Source organism: Mesoplodon bidens (assembly GCF_964165515.1).
Source record: "Mesoplodon bidens genome assembly, chromosome: 6".
In the NCBI taxonomy this organism is placed as follows: Eukaryota; Metazoa; Chordata; class Mammalia; order Artiodactyla; family Ziphiidae; genus Mesoplodon; species Mesoplodon bidens.
This window is the reverse complement of record NC_138162.1, coordinates 24,609,488-24,622,391: the sequence shown is the minus strand read 5'-3', so window position 1 is coordinate 24,622,391 and position 12,904 is coordinate 24,609,488. Positions and strand designations below refer to the sequence as shown.

Genomic DNA, 12,904 nt, shown 5'->3' with positions numbered 1-12,904 from the left:
GTCTGTGGGTCTTATGAACCAGCTCAATTTAGGTAGAAAGAGCATGGGTTTGGGTGCTGAGGAGATCTGGGTTCAAATCCCAGGTGTACCATTTCCCAGCTGTGTGACTTCGGGCAAGTTCCTCTTTCGGAGATTGTTTTCTCGTGTGCAAAATAGAGATAACAGGGTACTGACCTTGTAGGACTCCTGTGAGGGTGAAATCAGTGCCTGAGGGTGGAGCCCCTAGATAGTGCCTGGCATGTGGTGGGCACTCAGTACCTGTTCCTTTGCTGCCTCCACTAGCTCCTGATGTGTGTGCCTTGGCCGGTAACCGAGGCACCAAGTACCCTTGGCTCTTTGCATCCAAGTCCTGTGTTCCACGACAAAGACCTGGAAGGTTTTCCTCAGTTGAGCAATAATGAAGGCAGTGGGAAAGGTGAGGTTTGCTGAAGACTCAGGCCTGAAAGTTGGGGCTTCTGTCTCAAAGCTCTCTCTCTCTCTCTCCCTCCCTCCCTCATGGGTGGGACCTAGTCAAAGCTCCTGAAGGCCCAGTTTGGATGCCGGAGACACCTGCCATGCCTGACTGCACGGGGTGTCAGTTCTGCCTTGTTCCTGCTGCATTCCGGCTTCGTATGTCAGCACCTCATGAAAATCTTCCAGGTCCTGGCTTTGAATAGCTCCTTGGCTGCCTGGGAGTGAAGAGGCTGACTCTGTTTTGCCTGTCAAATCATCCGCTTTGTCTGTCTACGAGCAGGTAAGCTGAGTCTCCTTACATAATACCGACTGGGCCATCACTGTCAGGACTGATTCTGCCCGGCTCAGGCTGAACAAACAGCCATTCAGCCCCACCAGCCGAGGCCGAGGCCATGCAGTGGCAGGAGCTGCTATTCTTGAGAGCAGTTCGATGACAGGCTCTGAGCAGATGCCGGGCACTTCAGTGGGGAAGGAGCTGAGCTCTGACTTGCCTCTCCCGGCCAAGGCAAATCCTCCTTTCTCAGCCGAGTCAAACCTTCCAAATGACTCCCACTTTCACTCCTGCACTTGCTGGGTGTGTGATACAGCGAGTGGGCAAAATGAAGCAAGAGGTAGCCCTTCAATATATACAGAGAACCCGATAACCTGCCACATTTCTTCTTTTGCCTTAACTGCTAGGAGACTTGGAACAAATTTAGTACTGGAGGCAATAGTTAACTCATCCCAATTGCCTGGTAACATCCTCTGCTCCTTATAATTGGTTCTCGTCTTAGTCTTTTTTTTTAATGAATTTATTTATTTTACTTATTTATTTTTGGCTGCGTTGAGTCTTTGTTGCTGTGCGTGGGCTTTCTCTAGTTGCGGAGAGCGGGGCTACTCTTCGTTGAGGTGTGCATGCTTCTCATTGCGGTGGCTTCTCTTGTTGCAGAGCTCGGGCTCTAGACATGCAGGCTTCAGTAGTTGTGGCACGCGGGCTCAGTAGCTGTGGCGCATGGGCTTAGTTGCTCCACGGCATGTGGGATCTTCCCGGACCAGGGCTCGAACCCGTGTCCCCTGCATTGGCAGGCGGATTCTTAACCACTGCGCCACCAGGGAAGTCCCTCATCTTAGTCTTTAATCAATCTTTCTTTAATGTATTTTTTATTGTGATAAAATACACACAACAGAAAATTTACCATTAGTGCCATTTAATACATTCACTGTGCTGTACAACCGTTGCCACTATCCAGTTACAGAACATTTTCATCACCCCAAAAGGAAACTGCTTACTCATTAAGCTATTCCCCATTCTTTAACTTTTAAGATATCACAGGTATCCTTGTAAAGTGAGTAGAGGGCATGGATTCTAAATAAATGTAATAAATAAAAGAATAGACAATTCAAATTTCATTGTATTAGCTAGACACATTCACTTTTTATTTTATTATAATTTTCCATGTTCATTTTTGTTTCATTCTCTTCTTTGTTCAATTAGGTATTGAGTTGTGGCTCATTTCTGATCTGGCTGTGTCATTCCAAATTCCCTCCTTTCTTCTCCCTCCCCTTTCCCTCCTCCATCTTCCCTTCCTTCAGACTTTCAGATCTACTATCTAACCTACCTATTATCTATCTACCAATCATCTATCTCTTGATAAAAAAATCTGTCTATGAATTATCTATCTATCTATCTATTTATCTATCATTCATCTATCTTCCTACTCTCCATCCATCCGTGTTTCTCTTTGCAAATCTGGATCACTGGTTCTCAGCCGTGCATATTAGAATCACCGGGTAAGGTTTTAAAATCTACCGATGCCTGGTCCCATCTCGGACCACTTGAAATGGAAACTTTTGGTGTAGGACCTTGGCATCTGCACATTTTTTAAGTTCTCGTAGGTGATTCTAATGCATAGTGAAGATTAAGAATTACTTACGTAAATTAACCTCTCTTGATACTCAGCCTTCTGCAGAAACTACTTATCTCAGTTCTGGTCCTCAGCTAGTCTATTTTTTTACATAAATGCCATTTACTACACATAGTGCTGTATAATCAGCCTTTTGACAACATGTATAAACAACTTTCAATGTACTTAAATTTTTTTCAAGAGCATCATTTTAAAGGCTGCCGAGTGTTTTATAAACATATATATGTTACATTTATTTAATCAGTCTCCTGGAACTTTGGTTAGGATTGTACTGAATCTATAAAGGAATTGGAGAAATTTTGTGTATATGTGATATATATTTAATCTAATTTAAAAATTAAAAATTTTGACCGTATGCAAAGACAAATAATATGATGTACTCTCAGGTACTCATCATCATAGACACTGACGCTCCAACAGCCACCAGTCCAGTTCATTTCTGTCCCATCTATATCCCCATCTTCCCCTACTATCATATTATTTTGAAACAAATCCCAGACATCTGTAAGTAATTCAGTATATATCTCTAAAAAATAAAACCCCAATATCATTGTCAAAACAAAACAAAACAAAAAAACCACCCAAAAGAGAAAAACCACAATAATTCCTTAATATCATCAAGGGCAACTTGGTGGCTTGTTAAAAGTGAAGTTTCAGATTTCCAATTGTCCCATAAATGTAATTATTTACTTTTACATCTTGTTTGGGATTTAAACATTTTTTTTAAATTGTGGTAAGAATGCTTGGGTTTGGTTTTGACTGTTCTTAAGTCTCATTTAATATATAAATTCCACTCCATCTTTAATTTTTTTCCTTGGACTTTATTTGTTGAAGAAACTGGATTGTTGGTTTTATAGAATTTTCCATGTTTTGGATTGTATTTTTATGGTGTAATTCAACATGTTTCTCTATTTTTTTTTATTTTTTATTTTTTTTGCGGTACACGGGCCTTTCACTGCTGTGGCCTCTCCCGTTGCGGAGCACAGGCTCCGGACACGCAGGCTCAGCGGCCATGGCTCACGGGCCCAGCCGCTCCACGGCATGTGGGATCTTCCCAGACCGGGACACGAACCCGTGTTCCCTGAATCGGCAGGCGGACTCTCAACCACTGCGCCACCAGGGAAGCCCTAGGTTACCATTTTTGAGAAAGTGCCAGACTATTTCCAAAGTGGCTGTACCATCTTACATTCACATAAGCAGTATATGAGGGTTCTAATTTTTCCACATTCTTGCCAACAGGTGTGTAGTGGATTGAAAGGGAGCCCCCAAAAGATATGTCCATGTCCTAATCCCTGGAACTTGTGAATGTGACCTTATTTGGAAAAAGAGTCTTTGCAGATTTAATGAACTCCAAGATTTTGAGATCTGCCCTAAATCCAATGACAAATGCCCTTATGAAAGACACACAGAGGAGAGGAGACACAAAGAGAAAAGGAGAAGCCCATGTGAAGAAGGAGGCAGAGACTGGAGTGAGTAGCCACAAGCCAAGGAATACCAACAGCCCGCAGAAGAGGCAACAAATGGAGTCAGATTTCCCTAAAGCCTCTGGAGGGAGCATGACCTTGCCAACACCTTGATTTTGAACTTCTAACTTCCAGAATTGTAACCATCTTCTTACAGGCCTCCTATCTCCAGCTTCTGCCCCCTCCAGCCTGCCCCCGACACCAGCAGCCCGAGGAACTTTCCTAAAGCACAGCTCTGATTATGATGCGTCCCACCTCAAAAACATGCAGTGACAACTTACTGCCCACATGACAAGGTTTAAACTGTAAGCCTGGCATTCAAAGCCATCCCTGATCTGGCTCCTTTATCTCTCTCCAAGCTCATTTCCTTCTTCCACCCTTCACACATCTTTTGCTCCAACCAAACAGAGCTACTCACTCTTCACTCTTCCACAGATGTACACCTTGTCTTTGCTCTTTTTTTTTTTTTTCTGGCCATGCTATGCAGCTTGTGGGATCTCAGTTCTCCAACCAGGGATTGAACCCATGCCCCCTGCAGTGGAAGCATGGAGTCCTAACCACTGGACCACCAGGGAATTCCCTGCCTTTGCTCTTATTATCCCTTCTGCCTGGATTGCCCTTCTCACAGCATCTTTGTGGACTGAAGTCTTTCTGCTCTTCATGACTTGGCTCAGATGTCATCCCTCCATAAAGTCATCTCTTTTCTCCCAATTGGAAGTGATCTTTATTGCACTGTGTGTCTATCCTTGATTTCCTCACCTGCAGGGCCAGGGCTGCAGCAGTACACATCTCTGGGGATGGAGGCATTCACTTCATAGTCTATGAGATTGGTTTTCCTTAGAGTTGTACAGTAAAAACCACCTGTGCAGCCTTACATGGTCACTCTGGGTAGGTTTATGTTATCCACGGGAGTCTATAGGCATGGTCTTATGAGCTTTTCAAGCACTTTTGCAAGATTTATTAGCTCCCAAACATGAAAAGAAAACTGCAAATCTGAAATTAATCATAAGTTCTAAAGAAAAATTACTTACTTTACAGTAAAACATTTTTACACTAAAATGTAAAATGTTTACACTGAAAATTGTTTTTACAGTACAAAATTTTAAAATTTAACTGGTGGGATACAGCTTCCAAAGAAAGAGTAATTAAAGTTGGTGATGATGATGATGATTGATGATAGGTAACATTTATTGAGTGCTTACATGTACTAGATACTATTCTAAATGCTTTACACATTTTAAACTAATTTACTCCTTACAGCATTTTTATGAAATTGTGCTATTATCGTTATTTCAAAGATATGGAAACTTAGGTATAGCCTATGAATGTCTTAAAATGGCCCTGCTTGCCTGCATCATCCTCTAAGTTCTAGAGCACAGGGGCCATGAATGCCTCAGCGCTGTGTTCAGCTCAGGCCGTGGCATAGAATAGGTGCTCAGGGGCTGTAAAATGAAGGTACGAATGAATCATTGAGTTGAAGGTCTTCCACAGCATCTTAGATGTGTGATGTACATCTTTATGGGATGCATTGCCTTACCTTATAGTTTTTTTTTGTTCTTATCTCTATTACTAGGCTCCATGGAGACCTGGAGCATCATTCTGGATACAGGTCTATTGGTTGTTCTGCAGAAGCGGGCATCTGCTGTTTTTAACATAAATATTCTATGCAAATAATGAGCAAAAGAGAACAGGGGTGACTACATTATTATTGGACAAAATAGATTAAGTGATAATTATACATGTGAAATAATTATCCCAATCAAACTAACATATCCATCACCTCTCATAGTTACCATTTTGTGTGGGTGGTGAGAACACTTGGGATTTACTTTCTTAGCAAAATTCAAGTATATAATATGTTATTATTAACTACAGACACCATAATGTACATTAAGTTTCCAGAACTTATTCATCTTATAACTGAAAATTTGTACCCTTTGATGGATATCTCTCCACCATTCTACTCTCTGTTGCTATGAGTTCTACTTGTTTTTGTTTGTTTGTTTTTCAGATTCCACATGTAAGTAAGATCATGTGACGTTTGTCTTTCTGTGTCTGGCTTATTTTACTCAGCATAATGTTCTTCAGGTTTATCCACGTTATTGCAAGTGGCAGGATTTTCCTTCTTTTTTTTTTCAAGGCTGAATAATATGCCATAGTATGTATGTACCACATTGCTTTACCAATTTATCTGTTGATGGACTCAGGTTGTTTCCATACCTTGGCTATTGTGAATAATGTTCAGTGAACACCAGAGTGTGGATATCTTTATGAGGTAGTGATTCTATTCGCTTCAGATATGTATCCAGAAGTGGGATTGCTGTGTCATATGATAGTTCTATTTTTAATTTTTTTTTTTTTTCCGGTACGTGGGCCTCTCACTGTTGTGGCCTCTCCCGCCGCGGAGCACAGGCTCCGGACGCGCAGGCTCAGCGGCCATGGCTCACGGGCCCAGCGGCTCCGCGGCATGTGGGATCTTCCCGGACCGGGGCACGAACCCGTGTCCCCTGCATCGGCAGGCGGACTCTCAACCACTGCGCCACCAGGGAAGCCCTATTTTTAATTTTTTTGGGAACCTTCACACTGTTCTCCACAGTGGCTGCACCAATTTGCATTCCCACCAAAAGGGCACAAGAGTTCGGTTTCCTCCACATCCTCACCAACACTTGTTATCTCTTGACTTTTAGATAATAGCCATCCTACAGGTGTGGTTTTGATTTGCATTTCCCTGATGGTTAGTGATGTTGAGCATCTTTCCATGTACCTGTTGGCCATCTGTATGTCTTTTTTTGAGAAATGTCTGTTGAGGTCCTATGCTCACTTTAAAAATTGGGTTATTTGCTCTTTTGCTGTTGAGTTGTATGAATTCTTTTTTTTTTAAACTTTTAAAATCATGTTTATTTAGCTTATTTAAAAAATATATAAATTCTAAAAATATTTCATACCAAGAGTATTCGATAAGGACTTTTTATACCTTCCAGTTCTGCCTACATTCTCAAAACACATCCCTGACACCAATGACATCACTGGGCATAGGGGTAGGGGGTTGGGGGCAGCCCCTGAGACAGTCACTGAGGAGGGCCACACCTCAGTGTAACTCAAGTTACAGTTAGAACTTAGTCATAGAATAATATTTCTAACACAGGCATCTTTCCTTACATTTAAATTATTCTTCCATTTTTTCCCTAAAGCCTTTCTTTCCTCTCTAAGCCCTCATCCTAAGCACTCATTTATTTTGCTTATTCATTTTGCTTTTTTTCTCCCTTTTGTTCCACTGGTGTAACATAAAAGATTATGTTCAGTAAACTATCTTCTGGAGAAGAAAAATCAAAACATGATCAAAGACAAGAATTTTTTTTTAAAGATAAGAAATTACCAAGTTTAAATTTTCGGACTCTAAAAACCTAAGTGGTTTAATCATCAGTTGCCCAAAAGCATTCTTTGTTTCTTTTCCAAGATGATGATGATTCTTCATACATTTCCTTTTTCCATATGGGTACCTTGGCTTTTAAAGTATCAATGGCATAGCTCACCACTTCGAGGGATGCAGACCTATGGGCTGAGGACACAGCATAATGATTGCTTCTGACACTGGAACTAAGCCAAGTCGATGGAACACTGCTATGTGTTTGGCCATTTCTGCCTAATGTCACTACAAATTTTTCTGACTTCATTTTCTGCCATTGGTAGATATGCTTCATGTTCTAAGCTAATGACTTTTTTCCCTTCGAAGTCATTTCTTGTAGTTCCTACAGATAGGGAGATTGCACCACAGAGTGGAGAAATCACAAGCTGTGAGACTTCATCTACTGAAAGTTTCTCAGATGTGAATTTTATACCTTTAGATTTCTCTTCAACTTCATTTATATCTTTCCCAGGTGGCTCAAAAGCACTATCCTCCACTAATGGGGGTGGGGGGATAATGGCAATTTCGTCTCCTGATTGAAGCAGGAGGAGCTGATCTCCAAGCTCGACATATTCTTGAGGAACAGCAAACATCACCTGATTTCTGACATCAGTCAATCCAGAATGGCGCGTTTCTATCTCATTCCACAGCTGCAATGCTTTTATTTCTTGTGGCACAGAAATGGTCTCTGAGCGAATTCCTGTTATTTCAGCACTTTTTGCAAAATACAACACTTCCACCTGGCACCATGGCACCATCCCGCCAGGGAACCCTAGCCCGGTATCCCCAAATTCTTTATATATTTGGGGTATTAACTCTTTATCAGATATATGGTTTGCAAATATTTTCTCCCATTCCATAGGTTGCCTTTTCATTTTGTTGATTGTTTCCTTTGCTGTGCAGAAACTTATTAGTTTGATGTAGTCTCATTTGTTATTTTTGTTTTTGTTGCCTGTGCTTTTGGAGATAAAATAGATTTTAAGCAAAAAGTTTACAAGAGACAGAGAAGGACAATATATATTGATAGAAATTTAATCCATCAATAAGTATTAAATTAGGTAACAACTATAAGCATATATACACCTGAAAATAGAGTCCCAAAATATCTGAAGCAAAAATGGATAGACTTGAAGGGAGAAAGAGACAATTCTACAATAATAGTTGGAGACTAGCTGTATTTGGAATATCATTCTTCTCCAACTAGTTCAGGCAATTCAAGTTTGAAGAAAGAGAGCTAATTGCAGAGCAATGAGTCACCATGGCTTTCAGAGACAGGATGAGTGGGGAATAAAGGCAAGTTCAGAATAAGTGGATGGATGTTGCAGCACACCTCTGAAGTTGAGAGCATGACGGTTCAACTGGTGTACAATCACGAGTTTGAAAACAAATTGCTACATTCACATCGCTGGTAGCGGGCACGGGGAATAGCACCTCATCCATAGCAACTTGGGGACTGACTGGAATTTCTTTGGCTGGTAGCTGCTCTCATTTTGGAAGGGCCTCTGGTCCCCGTGTGAGATCCCTCAGCCCCTTCCTGAATACCTACTATGTGCCGGGCACTGGTAGGGTACCAGGGATATGAAATGAATGAGATAAGGAATGAAGTACTGACACATGCCACAACACGGATGAATTTCAAAAAACATTATGCTAAGTGAAAGAAGCCAGACACAAAAGACCACATATCATCTGATTCCATTTACATGAAAGGTCCAGGAAAAGCAAATCCATCGAAACAGAAGGCAGATTAGTGGTTGCCTGGGGCTGGGGATGGGAATGGGGAGTGATGGGCATGAGGGAAATGAGGGGGGTGATGGAAATGTTCTCAAACTGGACTATGGTGGAGGTTGTGCAGCTCTGTAAATTTATGTTACAAATCATTGAATTGTACACTTAAAATAGTGAATTTAATGGTGTATAAATTATACTTCAATTAAGTTTAAAATAAATCATGAGGTCCCTGTCTCTTCTTCTGGAATGTGGACCTTCCTCAGGAAGAGGAACTTGCAGGACACACGTTGGACACATTGGGGTGGAGCCAGCATGTATAGGACACAGTGCTAGGCACTTGAGAGGAGGAGGGGGAAGGGCAGGGAGATGTGTGCTTGACCCATTTTCACTTTGGGAAACACGTGCTGCACACGCTGTACAATTTATTCCTCCCCCAAAAGCAAAAGATTCATGCATAGCCCAGGAGAGGACCACCAGGACCCTGCCAGTGTCTGCAGTGATTGGTCTGTGCTATCCTGGTGGTTTTTTTTTTTTTTTTTTTTTTTTTTTTTTTTGCGGTATGCGGGCCTCTCACTGTTGTGGCCTCTCCCGTTGTGGAGCACAGGCTCCGGACGTGCAGGCTCAGCGGCCATGGCTCATGGACCTAGCCGCTCCGCGGCATGTGGGATCTTCCTGGACCGGGGCATGAACCTGCGTCCCCTGCATCGGCAGGCGGACTCTCAACCGCTGTGCCACCAGGGAAGCCCCCTGGTGTTTTTTTGATAGTCAGCCACGGGTGGGAATTTCAGCCCACCCCAGCCAGTCTCAGAACATGGAGGCCTAGAAGGGGAAAGGGCTGTGACCCTGGTTCAGACAGCAACTGGGTGGATTTAAACCCAGGTCTCCAGCACCCCATGCTCCTGCTTCTTCCCAACAGGTCTCTCTGGGCTCCTGCATAGCAGGCTCTTTAGGACAAGGCTGGGAGGACCTGGGCTGACTCAGAGGCATGGTCTTTCTCTTCTGAGATGGTGGAAATCTGGGCTGGAGGTCAAGCTCTGACGCTGGGGGAAAGAAATGTTCTTTCTCTTGGGGATCAAGCGTCTGTGTCTGCACAATGGGGGCGTGAGATGAGGTGAGCTCTCCTGAGCACTGATCTCTTCTGAATAAAGGCCTTACTCTAGGGAGCTTGGTAGTTCCAACCTGCCCAGGAGCCTGGGACATCCCAACCTCTGGGCCAGCCCTTGGAGGTGAGTCACAGGGAAGAAGATAATTCCATTATGGAAGGAGGCCACCCACTGGGGCTTTATTATCCAACATAATAGTAAAGTAATTGCCTCCATTTATCCAGTGCCTAGTATGAACCAGACACTGTGGTAGGTGCTTCCCTGGCTTTATCCCACTTAATCCTCAAAGTAGCAGGCAAAAGGTAAGTGGTATTATTTGTATTTTACAAAAGAGGAAACTGAGGCTTAGAGAGGTGAGGCAACCTAGTATGCACTCCCTACCCACATCTGCCTCTCAAAATCTTACTCATGGCTCGAGACCCAACCCTGGCGCCATAGCTCTCCTTGGAGCCACCTCAATGCCTCTGCTGTATCTGTCTCCCATGGCACTTTAGGCTGTGGACTGTGGTTCTCTGAATTTGTGTCAGTTGCCCCATGAAGCTGGGAGCTCCTGGAGGGCAGGAAGCTGGCCCAACTGGCCTCTGCCTCCCCAGAGTCTGGCCATGCCTTCAGGGAATGTGGGTTGGATTGCCTCCCAATATGCAAATTGGGTCAAGACCCACAGATAACAATAAGAAGGAAGATGACAAGGTCAGGAATGGTGAAAGGAAGTTGTAATCCTCATATCCACCCTATGATGTAGGACTAATGATTCCCATTAAAAAACAATGAGGAAATCATCCCGAGAGCCTGAGTTAGTTTACTGAGGTCACACTGCCAGCAAGTGGAGGAACTAGATTCAAGCCCTGGCCTGTCTGATTCCAAAGCCCATGTTTTGGGACTTCCCTGGTGGTCCAGTGGGCAAGACTCCACGCTGCCAATGCAGGGGGCTCGGGTTCGATCCCTGTTCGGGGAACTAGATCCCACATGCATGCCGCAACTGAGTTCACATGCTGCAACTAAGAGTCCACATGCTGCAACTGAAGATCCCGCATGCTGCAAGGAAGATCCCGTGTGCCGCAACTAAGACCTGGCGCAGCCAAAATGAAGGAGGGAAGGAGGGAAGAATGGAAGGCGGGAAGGAAAGAAGGAAGGAAGGGAGGAAGGAAAAAATTGTGGCTTCAAAGCCCATGTTCTTTTCATTGTTCTAGGGGAGTTGCTGGATTTTCTATCTTTCAGGATAGCAGTTTGTCATGATTAATTTCTTCTATTGGAATTCAAGCTCCCTGAGGGCAGCGATTGGGGTGGATTCACCTTCCTCTCTACAGAGCTGGGCACATACAAATAGCAAAGAATTGTGGAAGTGATTAAATTGAGTGCACTAAAATTTTCAGAAACAGCTGTGGTGAAGGAGAAGCCAGTAGATAGTGGTACCCCAATTAACCACCTTTTTGAGGGTGAAGAGAGGGTGACCAGCTGTCTCCCAGGGCTCACTGCTGCTTTGCCCTGTGCCACTGCCTCACCCCTGCAGGTTGAGGAGGTGAGAGCCAAGGGGGAGGTTGGCTGTCTTCTCACTAATGCCTTTGACTCACTGACTTATTCAGCAAATGTTTATTGACTATCTCTACGCATTAGTAACATCTTCAGCTGAGACAGTCACGGCCGTAGGAGTCTCTTTTTGGTGCCATGTGGAAAGACCTTTGGGTCACACCTTTATGTGCTGTGGGCAAATTGCCAGTCGATGAGGTGGGCTAGAAAGAGGCTCAGGATAGCTGGGCTCAAGTCCTAATTTTGCTGCTCCCTTGGACAAGTCACATCCACTCTCAGTGTCCACACTAATCTATGTTATTGCATTTACCACATTATTACATTGTAATTATATATGGTTTCTGCAGTCTCTTTCCATACCACGAGTTCTCTGAGGAGAGGACAGTGGCTATGTCATCTTTGTTTTCCCAGTCACTGTCTTGTGTATCATACCTGGTGCATCATAAACTCTTAGTAGTAGTAATAATAGTATAGTACTGATGATAGTAAAATTTCTCCATTTATGGAGAGCTAACCACGTGCCAAGCACTGTTTTATGTGCTTTTGTGTTGTAACTCATTTAATCCTTGTAACAAGTCTATTAATTAAACAGTATATTATCTCTGCAGATGAGAAATCTGAGGCACAGAGAGGTTAAGTAACTCGCCCAAAGTCACACAGTAAGTGGCAGAGGCAGGGTTTATGTTCAGTTCCTCTGTCCACAGTTCATGGTATAAACCACTCGTACAACATGGTCTGTTTGAAGAACGGAACAAGTTGTGAAATGAGGCCCTCCAAGGTCTCTTTAGCTCTGATTTCCTGTGAGTCTCAAAAATGCCTCTCAGCAGACTGCAGAAAGGGACATCTGCTCTGGCATGGCCGTGTAGACCAGGGAAACAGGTCCACACTGGTAAACAGTGGGGGTCTGCTGAGAGTAGGAGTTTGAAAGCTGACTGTGGCACTTATGGCTGTGACCTTGAGAAAGTTATTTAACCTCCTTGAACTTCAGTTTCCTCACAGGGCAAAGGACAGTAATAGCTACATTGTAGCACTGTTGGAAGAATAACATAAAAATACAAAAAAACAAAAAGCGAATATCTTATGGAAAGTGCTTAACACAGAGGAAGCTCTCTACAGAAAACTGTGGAGTTTGGAATGTAATTGTTACAGAGTTGGAGATGCTTTATTTTTTTTAATTTTTTTAAAAATTATTTATTTATTTATTTTTGGCTGTGTTGGATCTTCGTTGCTGCGCATGGGCCCTTTCTAGTTGCAGCAAGGGGGGGCTACTCTTCGTCACGGTGTGCGGGCCTCTCATTGCAGTGGTCTCTCCTGTTG

The 12,904-nt window shown here is 43.3% G+C and overlaps 1 pseudogene across 1 annotated transcript; it reads right to left on the bottom strand.

The window, feature by feature from the left end:
- Positions 1-7,221: 7,221 nt before the first annotated feature.
- LOC308619153 (molybdopterin synthase catalytic subunit-like) lies at positions 7,222-9,127 on the bottom strand (annotated as a pseudogene). Its single transcript has one exon. The product of its transcript is annotated as a molybdopterin synthase catalytic subunit-like (transcript).
- Between the last annotated feature and the right edge of the window lie 3,777 nt (positions 9,128-12,904).